Below are 20053 nucleotides of genomic sequence, written 5' to 3'. Positions count from 1 at the left end.
CACACACACTGCGTTTAGTTCGACAGCATCACTCACACAGGTTGTTTGTTACACACACCTCTCGTCACCGAAGTGAGTGGGGTCCGTAGCCATGATTATGATCCCGATTTAACATTGAAGTTTGACTTTTTTATTTTTTACAAGAAAAGCCACGAATGAAAATTAATGGCTACAGGACAGAAGGGAACTTTCACATAAGTATTTAAAAAGTGACAATTACAATTACAGTTATAAGACTGAATACGGCTTATTGAATGCCTTGTAGTTTACAGTTTTTTTGTTTATCTGTTTATGTAGAATTGAGACAGACATGTCCGGACTATTCAGGAGCTCAGTCACTGAGAAGCAAGATCAGATGTGTGCCCTTTATTCTTTTACATGTTTCATCTACTATTTGTGAATAAAATTGGTGCTTATTATTCCTTAATAATGCCTCGGCTGAATTATTTCAATATACTTACATGTGTTTCTGTTGTGTTTTGATCTGGGGATCTGTCATTCTTATTTAATATTACATTCATTATTTAATTGGGCTTGGTTCTGTTCGGCCTGTATAATACGTCAGCTTTTTAAATAACAGTGTGTATTGGATAAGACACATTTTAGAAATACTTGGTCAAGCTTCCCCCGTTCGTACCTCACGGAGAGAGAAAACGCAGTGTGGTTGGAGCTCTGCTCTTCTGCAATATATTTCTACAACAGCAAGACTGGGCTCTGAAAACACTGCAGGCTACAGGACGAGGACAGCGAAGCAATGAGCTACACTGGATACAGGATAAGAGCAAAGCATACTTTTGGGAAATTAACATTTGCAGATGAAAACATGGATGGTTGTCGTTTTGAACATCGGGCCAACGTAGGCATGTTGAGCAAAATCCAACGTCGGTCTGACCACTCCTGATCCGTCAGGCTGACGTTGGCCCAACGCTGCTGTGATATCTGGGTTCCTACTGGGTTAAGTGCAGATAACAGTCTCATTACCTCTGAGCGTTTAACATTTTACTTATATTTTTTGTTTTAATACCTGCCACATTGTGCGATAACCAAAGAGCTGTCCCAGTCCTCGCAACTCACACACAATGGCATTTCTCACATCCCTTAATGAAGAATAGTTACTTCTGCGGGATAATCTTACGTGCTTTAACCTGTTCTTTAATGTCCACAAGCTGTACTGAATTCCATGGACAGTGGAAAGTAAATACAGTATAACATTATATGGATGGCCTTCAAAAAAATACTGTTTAATTAAATCCATTTGCAAAGATGGAGCACTGTCGGTTTCAACAATTATAATAATAAACAGAGCTGCATGCAGTAATGACCAGGGGCCAAGTACCATATACGTGACCTTTGACCATATAATGATCAATTATAAAATAATTACTTACACAACACAATGTTTACGGGAACACTGAAGCGCCAATAACGTCTCACTCACTTCACGATTATTTAAATAATAATAATAATAATAATAATAATAATAATAATAATAATAATAATAATAATAATATTCTATTTCCTGCTGTAGCTGCATAAAGTCCGAATTGATGTCGATTGAACAATAAAAATGAATCAGCAGAATATGACGAGTTTTTTTTTTTTTTTAAACAGACGTGTTATTATGATATTCAAATAATACAAACATAATTTGGTTGGCGGATGCATGTCCAACATTATTAGTGCAGTGGACTTCAACTTAAGTGTAAAAAAAGTGATCATATTACCCCACATGCAGAGCCAGTGACAATTATTATTTATTAAATGCACAATATTTCAAATATAATTCACTCAAAATAAGACAGTACACGAAACAGTAACTTGCTGCACAAAAAAACACATAAAAAAACAATTAGCCTAACTACAAAACCACAATCGCAAAACGGACTGCTCTATAGCCTATCGATCATTGTTCAACACCAATGACAGCGCTATACAGCCTCCTGATTATTGAATCAGCACCAATGACAGCGCTGCCGCCACTATGAAATAACACACGATCAATGGTGGGAAAAAAAAAGAATTATAGATAATAGGCAATTTGACTTGGGTTGTTTAACCTGCACACAAATTAAATGCATTACGTGAAAGTAAATAGACTAACACAAAATAAAACTAGAATCATACTTCATGTCCTGTAGGCTATAGGAAACCTCATACATACAGTACGCCCTCAATCCCCCCCACCGATGAAGTAAAGCATTTCGCTGTGGACTGTAATGCACGTTAGATATTGTCGCTGCTAGTTTTTGAGAACCAAAAACTTTATATATTTTTGCTATGAGGTGGGAAGTCGGAGCCCTTGGGGTGTGGGGCCCCCCCGCCTCGCGGGGGCTGCGGGGGTGTCGCATCCGCCAGTGCCACCAATGTTTAACAGCTCAAACAGATTTGAAAAGCAGCAACGCACTTCACAGCCACTCCTCTGTGAATGGTGTGTTTGTAATTGACAGATTCGTTTGTCCAATCGCTGAAGTCCAATCTGTTTGACTATGTACCCTCCCTTTCCGTAATTGCTTCTGAATTTTTCACGTCCTCGGATTTGTTTTTCAGGTCCTCTTATTTTTTTTATGTCTTCCATTTTTTTGTTCATGTTTTGTAATTAGTTTTTCAGGTTTTCATTTTGTTTTCAGTTTTTCATTTTGTTTTTCAGGTTTGCATTTCAGGGCAACCGTAGTTAACTGGGTCTCGCCTTTGGGACTTTTGGGCAACTATTGTTAGCCGTATGCTATAAACACATTAATTAAAAGATAAACGTAATATTGGTGAGGACACAAAAATACGCCACCACTACCAGGATTTTTATTTGTGATTGGTGGTCGAGTTTAACATTTTGATTAAATCCTGTTAAATATTTGATGTGGACAGGTTTCAATACAAAATTGTAAATTTCCAGCTGCCATTTCAACTGGTTCCCATGACTTTTCGAGCAGCGAGTTTACAAAAATAGCACCTATGTGTATTAGTCTCTTAAGTGTTTTTCTGGCCTTACTCATTTACAATAAGCGTATGCTTAATTAACCAAACATCTATAACATCGTGTGCGTCATTTTACAATTATTTTGTATGATATTGCTTTAAAAAAGTGCTTGTCCTGACCCCGTTGCCAATGGATCACAGGTAGTCTTTGTATTAATCGCTAATATTTCAAGGTAGTGATTTATTTCTGCAGTGCAACATCTGCCATCATTTCTCAAATTCGCATTGGTTTCATGCTCGCATGAGAAAGGTATTATGAAATTCCCCTGCCAGGACAGAAAGATAAATTAATTATTATTGACGACGAGGAATTAATGTCTACAAACTAATATTTTCATTGGTCAAACACAGTGAGTAACGATTGGCTCATTCCCGACTTTAATTTGCTTGCTTGAATCGCCTTCTATTTTCAAATATTGTTACATCATTAGACAGTTATCACTTAAGAGGAAGATTATAAACTGCCATTTTAGCTAAATGTTTTTGTGACGATTTCACAGGGAACCGGGCACACAACTCGGACGCATGCAATGTCTATTGTTTATGTTGTCATCTCTCCTATATTACAGTCATTATTTACATGGATTAGTTCATGGCTAGCAGAGAATAATAATTTGTTGTTATTTAAAGGGACCATGCAATTTGACCTCCTAAGTATTAAGTATTCTCTCTCATATCTATTGATCATATATACATATATATTGTAACGGGTTGGGGGGCACCGTCCCAAAAAAGGGCTGTATGTAGGCGGGGTCTGGTCTTGCTGTCGTTTTATTTCCCTTAATGGCAGGCACAGTGTCAAAAAGCAAAACAAAACCTAGCTCTGTCCGAGCACTAATTAAACGTAAACAATCCCTAACTGCAAAACATACAATAACAATAATGGAGCCGAACACCGGGTAAACAGAAGCACGACAGGGGCAAGGCAGGTTTGTAGTCACAGTCCGTAATCAAAGTTCGTTACCAGTGGGAGGTTGTCAGATAATCCGGGGTTCAAGAGGGAGAATGGTCCAGGTCCAGGAAAAAAAGGGTCGTAAACCAGTGAATCCGTCAACTGTGAACTTATCCCTTATTTCTCCTGCTCTTCCACTCTCTCACTCTCGCCCCTCTCCATCGTCTTCTCGCCCTCCTGTGCACCTTGCTACCCCAGCCAAGCATGCACAGAGTGGTTCGCTTCCTTCTTCCTTTTATAGGGGAAGTGGTGGGCGGGGCTATGGCCATCAAAAGCCCTGCTGGCTTCTGGGGTTTGGAGTCCTGGAGGAGATATTTTATAGTCTCCTCCACTGAAAGACCCGCCCTGACCCCAGCCTTGCCTCTCACACTGCCACAATATATATATATATATATATATATATATATATATGTGTGTGTGTGTGTGTATGTGCATCTAGGGTATGTGGGGGCCCCCGGCAAAATAATTCCTGAGGGTGATGGTATTTTCTCCCGTGAGAGCAGGAGGGGGGGGAGGGGTGCGGCGGACTTTTCTCCCGTGAGTGCGGGTGGGGGGGGGGTGCAGCGGAGTTTTTCCAATTTGCCCAGCCCGTGGCCCCCTTGCAATTGTGTGTGTGTGTGCATACATATGTATATATCTGCATATGCATAATTGGAGGAGGATTAAAATTATTCATACCCTAATAATTTAAATGCAATACACTTTGGCCTGGAATGTTCAATTGTATCTTGTAACTGATAGTCTTACAGTGTTTCATGTTTGCATGTACACTCACCTAAAGGATTATTAGGAACACCTGTTCAATTTCTCATTAATGCAATTATCTAACCAACCAATCACATGGCAGTTGCTTCAATACATTTAGGGGTGTTGTCCTGGTCAAGACTCTCCTGAACTCCAAACTGAATGTCTGAATGGGAAAGAAAGGTGATTTAAGCAATTTTGAGCATGGCATGGTTGTTGGTGCCAGACGGGCTGGTCTGAGTATTTCACAATCTGCTCAGTTACTGGGATTTTCACGCACAACCATTTCTAGGGTTTACAAAGAATGGTGTGAAAAGGGAAAAACATCCAGTATGTGGCAGTCCTGTGGGTGAAAATGCCTTGTTGATGCTAGAGGTCAGAGGAGAATGGGCCGACTGATTCAAGCTGATAGAAGAGCAACTTTGACTGAAATAACCACTCGTTACAACCGAGGTATGCAGCAAAGCATTTGTGAAGCCACAACACGTACAACCTTGAGGCGGATGGGCTACAACAGCAGAAGACCCCACCGGGTACCACTCATCTCCACTACAAATAGGAAAACGAGGCTACAATTTGCACAAGCTCAGCAAAATTGGACAGTTGAAGACTGGAAAAATGTTGCCTGGTCTGATGAGTCTCGATTTCTGTTGAGACATTCAGATGGTAGAGTCAGAATTTGGCGTAAACAGAATGGGAACATGGATCCATCATGCCTTGTTACCACTGTGCAGGCTGGTGGTGGTGGTGTAATGGTGTGGGGGGTGGTTTCTTGGCACACTTTAGGCCCCTTTAAATGCCACGGCCTACCTGAGCATTGTTTCTGACCATGTCCATCCCTTTATGACCACCATGTACCCATCCTCTGATGGCTACTTCCAGCAGGATAATGCACCATGTCACAAAGGTCGAATCATTTCAAATTGGTTTCTTGAACATGACAATGAGTTCACTGTACTAAACTGGCCCCCACAGTCACCAGATCTCAACCCAATAGAGCATCTTTGGGATGTGGTGGAACGGGAGCTTCGTGCCCTGGATGTGCATCCCACAAATCTCCATCAACTGCAAGATGCTATCCTATCAATATGGGCCAACATTTCTAAAGAATGCTTTCAGCACCTTGTTGAATCAATGCCACGTAGAATTAAGGCAGTTCTGAAGGCGAAAGGGGGTCAAACACAGTATTAGTATGGTGTTCCTAATAATCCTTTAGGTGAGTGTATTTTAAAAAGCAGAAAACAATCAATGTACACTTTTCTTTGCTAAATACAACTTTTGGTAACATATGAATAAATAAAGGTATGAATACATCTGGAGGGTATTGTTTATACATATACTGCTATAAATGTATTCTTTTTATTGGTTTAGCTGTCAATGCAATTTTTCCCACTGAGTTAACAGAGCATAAGTGCTCCATAACTTTGGTAAGTTTCCTTAATATAAAGTGATTTGCAGGGTGGCTGCATGGAGGAAAGCAAGTCAGGAAAAGAGGGGGTGGTGGGACACGACTATTTGATGTACCCAAGACAGCAGACAAACAGAGCATTATACTTATTGCCAAGGATCTGTTTTTCCCAAATGGAAAATCCAAAAAAGGGAAGTTTGAGGATTTCACACATGACATCTTAGATTTTCAGGAAACACCCCTAGCTGAAGGCGTTACAGTGGGAGAAATGTATAAAGTGCTAAAAATTGGAATTTTTAGATTTTACCTTAGCACGTATGAGGTGGAAGATTCACACAGCGAAGCTCAAAATTAAGGTCTGTCTCTCAGAGACAAAAGTACACTTCCTAAAGAGAAAGGCAATACAGAGTCCAATGAAATCCAGATGTCTAATGTTCATGCAATTCTTTCCAGTAGTGACAAAACAGAGACAAATATGTCTGTATTTACATCGCAAGACATACCTGTAGGGTACATAGAAATATATTCAGAAGAGAGATCTGGCATGATTCCTGCACAAGTGCTGATTGAAAATGCTACAGCTGGAGAGATAAGTACACTCACCTAAAGGATTATTAGGAACACCATACTAATACTGTGTTTGACTCCCTTTCGCCTTCAGAACTGCCTTAATTCTATGTGGCATTGATTCAACAAGGTGCTGAAAGCATTCATTAGAAATGTTGGCCCATATTGATAGGATAGCATCTTGCAGTTGATGGAGATTTGTGGGATGCACATCCAGGGCACGAAGCTCCCGTTCCACCACATCCCAAAGATGCTCTATTGGGTTGAGATCTGGTGACTGTGGGGGCCAGTTTAGTACAGTGAACTCATTGTCATGTTCAAGAAACCAATTTGAAATGATTCGACCTTTGTGACATGGTGCATTATCCTGCTGGAAGTAGCCATCAGAGGATGGGTACATGGTGGTCATAAAGGGATGGACATGGTCAGAAACAATGCTCAGGTAGGCCGTGGCATTTAAACGATGCCCAATTGGCACTAAGGGGCCTAAAGTGTGCCAAGAAAACATCCCCCACACCATTACACCACCACCAGCAGCCTGCACAGTGGTAACAAGGCATGATGGATCCATGTTCTCATTCTGTTTACGCCAAATTCTGACTCTACCATCTGAATGTCTCAACAGAAATCGAGACTCATCAGACCAGGCAACATTTTTCCAGTCTTCAACTGTCCAATTTTGGTGAGCTTGTGCAAATTGTAGCCTCTTTTTCCTATTTGTAGTGGAGATGAGTGGTACCCGGTGGGGTCTTCTGCTGTTGTAGCCCATCCGCCTCAAGGTTGTACGTGTTGTGGCTTCACAAATGCTTTGCTGCATACCTCGGTTGTAACGAGTGGTTATTTCAGTCAAAGTTGCTCTTCTATCAGCTTGAATCAGCCCATTCTCCTCTGACCTCTAGCATCAACAAGACATTTTCGCCCCCACAGGACTGCCGCATACTGGATGTTTTTCCCTTTTCACACCATTCTTTGTAAACCCTAGAAATGGTTGTGCGTGAAAATCCCAGTAACTGAGCAGATTGTGAACTACTCAGACCGGCCCGTCTGGCACCAACAACCATGCCACGCTCAAAATTGCTTAAATCACCTTTCTTTCCCATTCAGACATTCAGTTTGGAGTTCAGGAGATTGTCTTGACCAGGACCACACCCCTAAATGCATTGAAGCAACTGCCATGTGATTGGTTGGTTAGATAATTGCATTAATGAGAAATTGAACAGGTGTTCCTAATAATCCTTTAGGTGAGTGTATATCAGCAGTACCTCATGTGATACTGCAATGTTCTTTGACCAGCTTCATATCAGAAATCCAGTTTGGACCATTGGATGGAGACCCTCAACTATTTCAGCTGGATGACACTGTACCACTTGAAGAATCTAATCAACATCTGAGCCTGTCAACTGAGAACGTATGTTGCCCCTTTCAAGACAATGTATTGGGTGAAGAGAACATTTATTCAGAAGAGAACCTAGACTCAGAAGAGTATCACATGACCCATACCATGTTGTCGTCAAGAGGACCTTCTCCTCCCCCTGAAAACTCTGTGAATGCCACCATTAGAATACACAGAGTTCATCTTCTGGAAGAGATGATTGCTCAGTTTAAGAATCCTGATTCAGTTATTTTTCCATTAAGATTTACTTTTGTAGATGAAGTTGGAGCTGATGCAGATGGTGTTTCTAGAGATCATTTTTCTGCATTTTGGTCAGAGTTTTTTGCATGTGTAGCAGAAGGTGAAGAAGTAAGAGTTCCAGCACTTATTCCTAAGTGGCAGGAAGAGGAATGGAAATCAGTAGGCAGAATCTTAATAAAGGGATATGAAGATCATAAGTATTTCCCACTTCATCTTGCACCTGCATTTACAGTGGCACTAATTTTTGGAGATGATTCTGTCACTTCTGATATGTTGTTTAGTACTTTTCTTTTATACTTAAGCCAGTCTGAAAGAGATTTGGTCTCTGAAGCACTTCAAGGAGCTCTTCAAGAAGAGGACTGGATCTGGATCTTCTTGACAGAATGGGAGTTAGAACTATCCCAAGCCAGGAAAACCTCAAGGCTATCTTGTTCCAAGTGGTACACAAAGAATTGATCCAGAAGCCAAAGTATGCACTGGATAAATCACACATGTCTCCAGGGAGATTCTTAGAAGATATTTGTTGAGTGTCAGTGAAGTTGAGAAGATGTATGCTGAAAAGAAGCCTCCAACAAGAAAGGTTTTGAAGATGCTGAAAGCATCCCCATCCTTGCAGGGGGAAAAGCAAAGTTTGCAATTTTTGCACCAGTACATCAGAGGTTTAGATGATGCATCTTTAAGGAGGATGTTGTGATTTATGACTGGCTCTGATGTGATACAGTGAGGGAAAAAAGTATTTGATCCCCTGCTGATTTTGTTTGCCCACTGACAAAGAAATGATCAGTCTATAATTTCAATGGTAGGTGTATTTTAACTGTGAGAGACAGAATAACAGCAAAAAAATCCAGAAAAACGTATTTAAAAAAAGTTATACATTGATTTGCATGTTAATGAGTGAAATAAGTATTTGATCCCCTATCAATCAGCAAGATTTCTGGCTCCCAGGTGTCTTTTATACAGGTAACGAGCTGAGATTAGGAGCACTCCCTTTAAGAGAGTGCTCCTAATCTCAGCTCGTTACCTGTATAAAAGACACCTGTCCACAGAAGCAATCAATCAATCAGATTCCAAACTCTCCACCATGGCCAAGACCAAAGAGCTGTCCAAGGATGTCAGGGACAAGATTGTAGACCTACACAAGGCTGGAATGGGCTACAAGACCATCGCCAAGCAGCTTGGTGAGAAGGTGACAACAGTTGGTGCGATTATTCGCAAATGGAAGAAACACAAAATAACTGTCAGTCTCCCTCGGTCTGGGGCTCCATGCAAGATCTCAACTCGTGGAGTTTCAATGATCATGAGAACAGTGAGGAATCAGCCCAGAACTACACGGGAGGATCTTGTTAATGATCTCAAGGCAGCTGGGACCATAGTCACCAAGAAAACAATTGGTAACACACTACGTCGTGAAGGACTGAAATCCTGCAGCACCCGCAAGGTCCCCCTGCTCAAGAAAGCATATGTACAGGCCCATCTGAAGTTTGCCAATGAACATCTGAATGATTCAGAGGAGAACTGGGTGAAAGTGTTGTGGTCAGATGAGACCAAAATCGAGCTCTTTGACATCAACTCAACTCGCCGTGTTTGGAGGAGTAGGAATGACCCCAAGAACACCATCCCCACCGTCAAACATGGAGGTGGAAACATTATGCTTTGGGGGTGTTTTTCTGCTAAGGGGACAGGACAACTGCACCGCATCAAAGGGATGATGGACGGGGCCATGTACCGTCAAATTTTGGGTAAGAACCTCCTTCCCTCAGCCAGGGCATTGAAAATGGGTCGTGGATGGGTATTCCAGCATGACAATGACCCAAAGCACACAGCCAAGGCAACAAAGGAGTGGCTCAAGAAGAAGCACATTAAGGTCCTGGAGTGGCCTAGCCAGTCTCCAGACCTTAATCCCATAGAAAATCTGTGGAGGGAGCTGAAGGTTCGAGTTGCCAAATGTCAGCCTGGAAACCTTAATGACTTGGAGAGGATCTGCAAAGAGGAGTGGGACAAAATCCCTCCTGAGATGTGTGCAAACCTGGTGGCCAACTACAAGAAACGTCTGACCTCTGTGATTGCCAACAAGGGTTTTGCCACCAAGTACTAAGTCGAAGGGGTCAAATACTTATTTCCCTCATTAACATGCAAATCAATGTATAACTTTTTTGAAATGCGTTTTTCTGGATTTGTTTGTTGTTATTCTGTCTCTCACTGTTAAAATACACCTACCATTAAAATTATAGACTGATCATTTCTTTGTCAGTGGGCAAACGTACAAAATCAGCAGGGGATCAAATACTTTTTTCCCCCACTGTATGTGTTGAGCAAGTAAAAATTGAATTCAGCTCCTTAAACAGTCTGGCAAGACGGCCTGTTGCTCACACATGTGGGCCAGTGCTAGAACTCCCTTCAACATACCAGGCCTATCCTGAGTTTCGGGGGGAAATGGAGAACATACTGGCAACCAAGGATTGTTTCACAATGGACATTGTCTAGTGGGTGATATGTTTTCAGCTTAAAGTTATATTTATTTTGTACTTTTACATAACATTTTATTTCATGCTACTCATATATATATTTATATACATTTAATATCCACAATTATTATACCCTTATATTCACCCAATTTGGAATCACCAGTTCAATGTAACTGACCACATGGCTCTGCATCTCCTCAGGAGGGATGAGAAAGCATGTGCCCTCCAACACATGCATCGTCAAAAGCACACTGCAAAATACCCACACCACAGTTTTCAATTCGTTTGGAGGCACCTGGGAGACTATAAGGAGTCCTTGTGTGCCATCCTCCAAAGAAACCCTGGCAACTAAAACTGAGGATACAGCATATCAGGGCAACAGGCATAGAACTTTAACACTAAGAGTACAGAGACATTCTGTTTTGAAGATAGAGAAAGAAATTCATAGAGAAAGAAATGCCTGTCTTTTTATTTAATTTTCTTATGTGTTGTACTGGAGGAACACACAGCAGAGTTTATTTTTCTGTCACTCTTGTTAATTGAAATAATTAAAGTTTAAAAAAAACATTTGGTTGCACCATTCATATACTGTTGAATCAAACTTCTTTGTGGATATTTTCCTTTTCATAAAACCGGCTGAGAGAGCCGTTGATCAGAAAGTTTATTCGTACAAGCAGCTTGGGGAAGAAAGACACACCGAGGCGGTCTCCATGAGGTTTCTCTCCAAAGATACAGTTTCAAACAGGCACATTTATGCAGACCAGACATGAGAGAAAGATAACAGGCCCACATGTCTGTCCCGTCATGAGTGCAAGTTCGGTTTCTGCCTGACAACTCGTTAGGAAAACCCATATATGGTTAAACCGGGGGAAAATGTAAGGCATATGTAATGTTTAACATAAGGGGTGTTTGTACGATGTATCAAGCCCACTTTACTGGAGAAAACTGGTTCTTATCAGACCCTGTTCTTCTAGGTATCAGGGTTGAACTAGAGCACAGAACTGTAGCACAGCAAGACAGTGAGACAGTGACCTTGTTCACAGACACACAGGGAAAGAAATGCAGTTCAACATATACTAAAAGTATACCAACAAACGTCTATAATATGAATGACATTAGGGCATACATTTGCACACTGCACATTAGGATTGAAGAAACCCTCTTAAATTGACGAAAATGGCAGCGCAGGAGTTGTGTTGCAAATGGTAAAGAAGTCTTTTAATCAGGCCAGCCCGGAAGAAAACCAGAGTGAACTCGTGTTCAAACAGCTTTCTTACAGATCTCTTCCGGGTTTTACATTTTATACAGTAGTAAACAAAAGGTGAATAATGTCCAATCAGCAGAGGGCAGTGTCCCGGATGTGCATGTGGATTGGCTCAGCCCTCTGCTTCTCTACTTCCTCTTCCTCCTTTGGAGTGTAGGGTTACCAAGCACCGGGGGTGACGTCACCGTTTCCTCCGCAAAGGGATGCGCAAAGGACTGTGGGGCAGAGAGTGGTTCGACGTGTTTTGCACGTGGAACCAGTCAAAGAGAAAAGTAGCTGTGCAGGGGGAGAGAGACAGACAGAAAGAACTATACAACATTTTACATATTCCATTCAAGGAAATATATATACATATTAATATACATTTGAATATTTATGCAGAGCTGATATGTCATTTATTGTATTTAAATTTGACCAGGTATTTCAAGGATTATCAGTACTTTTTGAATACCTAATCTGAATTTTGGAAAACTAATTTAGGACTAGAGTTACTGGAGTTTGTAAAACCATCCATGTGAAGTTTGTCTAACTACTGTATTGATTGTTTACCACAGTTTGAACTAAAATGTTTTTTGAAAATGCCATTGCAATGGGTCCATGTAGCTAGCTGGACCAGGAATTGAATTTTAAAGGTAAAGGTATTTTACTATTATTATGGATGCCTTTATTGAAGGTGACTTACAAGCTTCATCGAGCATTAAAAGTACAATTTAATATAAAAACTACAATAATATGCAACTATTTCATCACTATAACAAATATGACAGTGGACATAACAAAACACACAGTACATAAAAACAGAAAACTATGGCAGCAGATTTAAAAAGGACAATACAAAATATGGCACAAGGCAGAAGGTGTATTTCCAGCTGTGGTATAAAATTGTATTTTTTTATAAATTCTCAGGATACAGTGATACAGTAGTAACAAGTATATTACAAAGAAACAGAAATACAGTTGAACCCAGAGCCCTCCTCTCACATGAGTTGAAGAAAAGAACGAAGGATGTGAGTTGGAGAAGCCTTTTAATATCTTCAGATATATATCAGGTTTCAGTCTTAACCATCACAAGTGATTACATCTAATTAAAATACAGTTTTACAAAGAGTTTACCACATGCATAATAATTAACATAGACCTAAGTTTTTTTTGTACCATTGTTGAAGTGTTCGATGAGTTGATTGGTGCTGGTCAGTATTCTCCAGGCAGCAAATAAATAGTTTTAAATCCTCAACCACATACCTGTACCCCAAAACACACAACCTTTATACTATTTCACTGTTTTAGTTGATTGAAGTAACCTCTCAGACAGAGATGCACCAAGAACTAATAATCATAAGTAGCCCCCAAAAGGCATAAATACAAACTAGTGAATGCTTTATATACAAAACCAAAAACAACATGAAACTATGAAAAAGAAAGGATATCAATAATCAAAGTACATTTTCCCAATACAAATTAATTTAAAGGATGTTTGAGAAACACAATAGACCTGCAACCCTACTCCTGGAGTAGGAGCAGTGCAGCAGATTTTATAGGTAACTTTAACTAATCAAGGAGCTGAGACTTGAAAAACTATTAAATTGCACTAATGAAGCAAATCATTAATGTAATGAAGTCATTCATACAAAAAAGGAATACAAAAAAGACTGTGGGTCTCTCCAATATCAGGGCTGCCCCCCCTGCTATAAACAAATTTAGTTTTTTAAGTAGACTAAATCATTATTAAATGATATTGTGTGTGCATTAGACACTCATTAAATCATGTCTTGCTTTACAAAATGGACCATATGCAGTTTCTCAATATTTCATACAGTTGAACTGCTTCCTCTGGATTAGTTGGTGGACTGCAACTGTTTTCCTGCATTACAATACAATACAATACAGTTCGAAAACCGTTTCATCACATGGATAAGGACCCTTTTGGATGCATTCTTCCTGACACAGCCAGCACCATATAGATGTGACAGGTTGTACATGGTCACAGGGCGGTCGTTTGGTGCTGTTTGGTTGCGGCTGGGACGAATTTGATGACTGTTCCAAAGGTTTGCAACATTGTCTGGCTCATCCTGTAAAATATTGTAAAGTGAGATTGAATTGTAGCATTGTTAATGATCAGATTTTTTGATTCAATAGGCATACAGGGGATCGTCATATGTAAATTCATCAATGTTTTACAACACAACTTAAAACATGTAAGACAATAATGCGTTAATTACATAACAAGATGTGTCGGCTACATCTTCATTTGCACGTGTTAAATTCAGACTAATCATATTGTCAAACCCATTTACTTTTTTCTTAAATTTAGCCTAAATGATTATAAAGACTACGGTGTTACTATTTGCCCCAATATATGAGGATATATGGATCAAGCAACTTGCTTAAGGGCATTTAAAATAAATAAATGTAGAGCCTGCGAACCCAGTCAACTCACCAGGCACTCGACACACAGCATGGATTGATAGAAAGCAACCGCACATTTAATTCAGTGCGTTCTTTGGAGTATTAAAATGAATGGCTATTTTAATTTATTTGTTTCCCTTGTACGTTATTAGACGCATGTGTGATTGTTTTGATTAGGGCGGGACTGTGCTATTTTAGGTATATATTGTAGCTAATCCAATGCTATTGTGATATTTTTGTGCACTGTATTTTAATATTTCAGTTATTTTGTAGTTGCAGTTTTAGAATGAATAAACTCTTAATAGCACATTTTATTTTGGCACGTATGTTTTTTGTTTTTTAAGGATTCATTTGGGAGAATTAAAATTGACGCTTTTCAGGGTGGGACTATTTTAACGAGCAGCTATTGTTTTAATCAATTTTGTAACGTGCATGAAATAAACTATTGATTTGTACTCCTTGCAGATTGCTCCTCCACACCCACATGTGTAAAAACACCTCAGCTCACAGGTTAAACAAAGGTGGTGGCAGCGCAAGGTTACCTAAATAAACTAGACGGAGGTCTATGTTTATTACAGTATCAACATGTGCAGTGCTTTAAAATTAAGATGAAGGCTTAAAACTGTATATTTGTCTTATTATATATTGGTATTATATAATTAACACATTGATCAGTCTTGCCTGCTTTGAGTTAGTCAATCAATTAATCATTTTTTATTAATTATTTCTATAACGCCTTTCAGGGTAGCTACAGAGCACTTTAAGTAGCTTAATATCTTTCGGGTTATAAACGTTTAAACCGTTGACATTTGACGATCGCTTGCCTACCATGTTCACTGCTACACCCTGGTTAAAATTTGTTTAAACGCCTTAATAAATATTTCCCATTTTCCACAGCTAATCAATAAGCAATTAAGCATTTTCTATACTTGGCACAAAATAGCAAGCTACATTTAACCTTCATAAAGGTGTTATATTTGAAGTGAAATATTCATTAGGATGTAAACTTGCCTGTATAACTTGATGGAAGCAGAACTGTACCAAGTTCTTGTCCAAAAAATCCCCAGTAAAGCTGTCCTCTTTGAGCTCTTGAACAGATTTATCCAGAACTGTGCGTTGTGCTTGCGAAGAAATGCCCACCAGCTCTCTATACTTTGATTGTGATTACTGGGTCCATACAGAAAACATTCTCTCACAAAAGCATCTATGTGATCGTATCTCAGAAACCGCTGCATGTTTTCCATGTGTCCGTTTTCTGTCCCAAAGTCGGTCCGTATTCGTTTGTGACATCGCATTGTCGCTTGAACTGCATTAAAAAATAGCTTGCAATTATTGCTGGGTTGCTGTTGGTAGTGTAGGCTTCAAACCAAATCTAATGCCTTCCATCAATTGCACCATATTCCGTAAGGCTTTAATTTATCATACGAGTCAACATGCCATAAAAAATCAGGCCCAGGGTTTTGGTATATTCATCGTCTTAGACGACCTTGCCGTCTCTGTTGAACACCTTAGAGGGTCAATAACTTGAAGCATCAGTCTTACTGTATTCTAGTGTAGAACAAATCCTTCCTGGATACACTGTAAGTGCATAAGTTTATATCCGTGCAACTGCCCAGAACATTCAGCTTCCCGTTGGAGGTACAGTGCCACATCCAGTAAATCCGAGCGGTGTTTTCTGCGGAACAGTCGTTGTTTCTTAAGGATACGCCTGAGTGTCCTAATGCTTATTATGGCATGGTGTACATGAGCCAAATACTGTAATATTTCCCTGTGGCTAAATCCCAACCTAAAGTAAGTTCGTACAAAATCCTCAACGTCTGACATCGTTGTTTTGTCTCCTGTATTCTAGTTCAGTTCGTTAGTATGTGATAATTCCCTATCACGTAAATACGTGATAATTCTCTAACACGTAAAAACGTGATAATTCCCTATCACGGAATAACGTGATAATTCTCTAACACGTAAAAACATGATAGTTATCACGTAATTACGTGATATATATATTATGTGTGGCAGCAATACGCTTCCGTAACCAATAGAGTTAAAAGCTGTTAAAGTTAAAGCTGACAAACTAATTGCCCAGTTCAAACCAGAGAATCTGAGCAGAAGGAGACAAGGTCAAGCCAGTGCAGCAGCTGCAGCCGAAGCGATAGGCAATGGGGACCCAGGGCATGGAGGGAGACGTAACAAAAAATCAATATTGTGCAAGCTGATGTTAATATTTTACAGTTTAAATATGTAACATCATATTATCCTTTCTACACTGCAACACTAATTACCCCATGCAAGCATCATGTAAACAGAGACAAGCCAGTGTTTCAATTTTTCACAGAGCTTTCACTGTACATACATTATTTTGAAGAAAAAACTACATACAAATATCTTACCAGTGCCGAGGTGCATGGGGGCGGTTGCTTCACATGTCACTTCAAATTCATCGTATTTTTTCCACTCACAATTCGTTTTTGTTTCCTGAAGTTAATATTTTGCAGTATGTTTTATTTATTTTTTTGTGGTATCTGAACTACTGCCAGACAGTAGACTTGGAATGTATCATGCTTAGTTCACACACTCACAATTTAGATGAATGAATACACCCGTAGACTAGCTACTGCTGGCCGCAGCCATGCCAAAATAAATACATAAATACATAAATAAATAAATAAATAAATTAATTAATAAATTATTATTAATAATAATAATAATAATAATAATAATAATAATAATAATAATAATAATAGTGTAGCAATCCTGGCTTTTGTGTGTATATGGGAGGTTAATTGTTTGTGTTGGGTTATGGAGGGATAGTGTTTTCGGGTTATATTTTGTAAGTTGCCCTGGACAATAAATATAATAAAATAAAATAAAATAAAATAATAATAATGTGTCTACCCCCCTGCTTCCGGATGGTAAAGCCGGGGAGCGGTGATTTGGGGGTGGGGGTCACATGACCGTGGGGTATATTAGGGGGTGGTTATGTGCAGCTCAGAGAGTTGAAGAGGGAGTTAAACACTGAGAAGACGTGCATGTTATGAGTGACAAGAAAGCTGATGGAAAGTTGATGTACCACAAGCAATTGTCCAATAAAGCACGATTTGTTTTGTAAAAACTTCTTTGTTATTTTCATTGCATTTTTCTGTAATTACCCTAAACCCTGGGGTCATTACATTTGGTGTCAGAACTACAGATACACATCAGACGTGTGAGGGAAAGGAGAAATGTCCACGCCATCGATCACGAGATAGCAGCTGCTCGGAGCCACGCTGAGGAGGCATCCAGAGGGAGAGAGCATAAAGATACTTGACAAGATTCAGTGGGAAGTGGGGAGAAAAATATTACAGCGACATGCGGTGCAACTATGGAGTGGGGGAGGCCGGCCATGATGCATAGGACCGTCCTGTGCCAACCATGGTTTAATAGAGGTATGCCAAAAAATATCAAGAGACAGAAAATGTTGTATAGCGTATACAAAAGGGATAGAGATGAAACTACATACAAAGAATATGTTGAACTGCAAAGAGATCTTAAGAAAGGGATCAGTAAATCAAAGAGGGAAATAGAAAGAAACATAGCTCTTCGAGCTAAAACTAATGCAAAGAGCTTTTTTCAATACTACAACAGCAAGAGGTCAATAAAGGAGGAAGTGAAATGGATAAAGGCCAAAAAGGAAGTATCTTGGAAAATGGACAAGATGTGGCAAATGTTCTAAAGGAATATTTCACAGAGGATTTTACAAAAGAAAAAATGGATAACATGCCACAGGTTTACAATCAGTCCAGTCAAACCCTAAGAGAGATCAGGATAAATGAGGAGGAGGTACTAAAGGGACTAGCAGAATTAAAAACAAACAAATCACCTGGGCAGATGGGATCTTTCCAACAGTACTTAAAGAAATTAGGGAAATTACTTTTAGGCCGCTAACTCAAATATTCCAAATGACACTTAGAACAGGGGATGTATGGCAAGCCAAATTATCATTTAGAGATATCTCTAAATCATTTAGAGATATCTGCAAATGATTTAGAGATATCTAAATAAGGTGCTTTTTAAAGATATCACTAAATGATTTGCAGATATCTCTAAATTAACAGGATGTTATTTGAAGATATCTCTAAATCATTTAGAGATATCTTCAAATAACATCCTGTTCATTTAGAGATATCTGCAAATCATTTTAAGATATCTTCAAATGACTTCCTGTTCATTTAGAGATATCTGCAAATCATTTAGAGATATCTTCAAATGACTTCCTGTACGTAGCCCAAGATTATCACTTCCTGTTAACTTGTTCATTCATTTCTATGTAACTGAATAAGGAAACAGGAAGTGATAATCTCAGCCAAAATACAGGAAGTCATTTGAAGATATCTCTAAATGATTTGCAGATATCTCTAAATGATTTGCAGATATCTTCAAATGATTTAGAGATATCTTCAAATCATTTAGAGATATCTTTATAAAACAACTTATTTAGATATCTCTAAATCATGTATAGATATCTTTAAATGATTTAGAGATATCTTGAAATATTTGAAGATATCTTTAAATGCATTTAGAGATATCTCTAAATGATCATTTGGCTTGCCATAGGGATGTGCCAACTGACTGGCAGATGGCAAATGTCATACCAATCCACAAGAAAGGGGACAAAACTGAGCCAGGAAATTACAGACCAATCAATCTCACTTGCATCATCTGTATAATTTTGGAATAAAATGATTAGACAGAAAATAGAGGAGCATCTTAATGAAAACCATATTCTTGGAGATAGTCAACATGGGTTTAGATGAGGCAGATCATGTCTTACTAATTTATTGGAGTTTTTTTAACATACAACTGCAGCTGTAGATCATGTGAAAGCACATGATATGATATACTTAGATTTTCAAAAAGCTTTTGATAAGGTTCCACACCAAAGACTGATCCTCAAACTGGAAGCTGTAGGCATTCAGGGTAATGTAAGTAGATGAACTGGTTGATGTATAGGAAACAGAGGGTGTCAATTAGAGGAGTTGCTTCTAACTGAAGTGAAGTTGTTGGTGGAGTTCCACAGGGATCAGTACTAGGGCCTTTGCTGTTTCTAATCTATTGCAAATTGCAAATTTGCAGATGATACTAAAATAGGTGGCTCAGCAGATACAAACTCGGCAGCACAGGCTATTCAAAGGGACTTAGATAATATTCACAAGGCATTCAAAATAGAAAACAGGAGACACTTCAAACACCAAACAAGCATGTGGCCTAAGCGGAAGACAAGCCACCTGGTAAGCCCACATGGGAGTGTTTTGCAGTCGAAGCGTAAACAGAATACATGGACTGTCGATATGCAACTCATACAGCTGGTTAAAAGACTGAGTCTATCTGAGTTTGCGCTGATACAACCGCTGTTAGAAACCGAGCCCGTGAGTATCAAGACTATACAGCAATGTTTATGTGTGTTAGGGTGGGGGTAGATAAGCCTCGACATCGCTCGGCACCGCTCTGATCGCGGCGGGGATATAGGCCATGAAACTTCCCGGGCACAGGCTGCACAAGACGCCGCCAACATTCGCCACTTAACCTGCCGGGGATATAACGAGTTTCCCCCAGCCGCACAGGAAGACCGAGCCATGGATGCCTTCCTCCGCGGCCTCATCCCCGA

The 20053-nt window shown here is 39.5% G+C and overlaps 1 long non-coding RNA gene across 1 annotated transcript; it reads right to left on the bottom strand.

Annotated features, from left to right (window-relative positions):
- Window positions 1-12698: 12698 nt before the first annotated feature.
- LOC136753283 (uncharacterized) lies at window positions 12699-16746 on the bottom strand. Its single transcript, XR_010817415.1, has 2 exons — window positions 15424-16746; window positions 12699-14075 (listed from the first exon to the last, which is right to left on the bottom strand). It is a non-coding gene; the product is annotated as an uncharacterized LOC136753283 (long non-coding RNA).
- Between the last annotated feature and the right edge of the window lie 3307 nt (window positions 16747-20053).

The sequence above is a fragment of the Amia ocellicauda genome, chromosome 7 (genome assembly GCF_036373705.1).
Source record: "Amia ocellicauda isolate fAmiCal2 chromosome 7, fAmiCal2.hap1, whole genome shotgun sequence".
NCBI lineage: Eukaryota > Metazoa > Chordata > Actinopteri > Amiiformes > Amiidae > Amia > Amia ocellicauda.
This window is presented reverse-complemented; position numbering and strand designations above follow the sequence as displayed.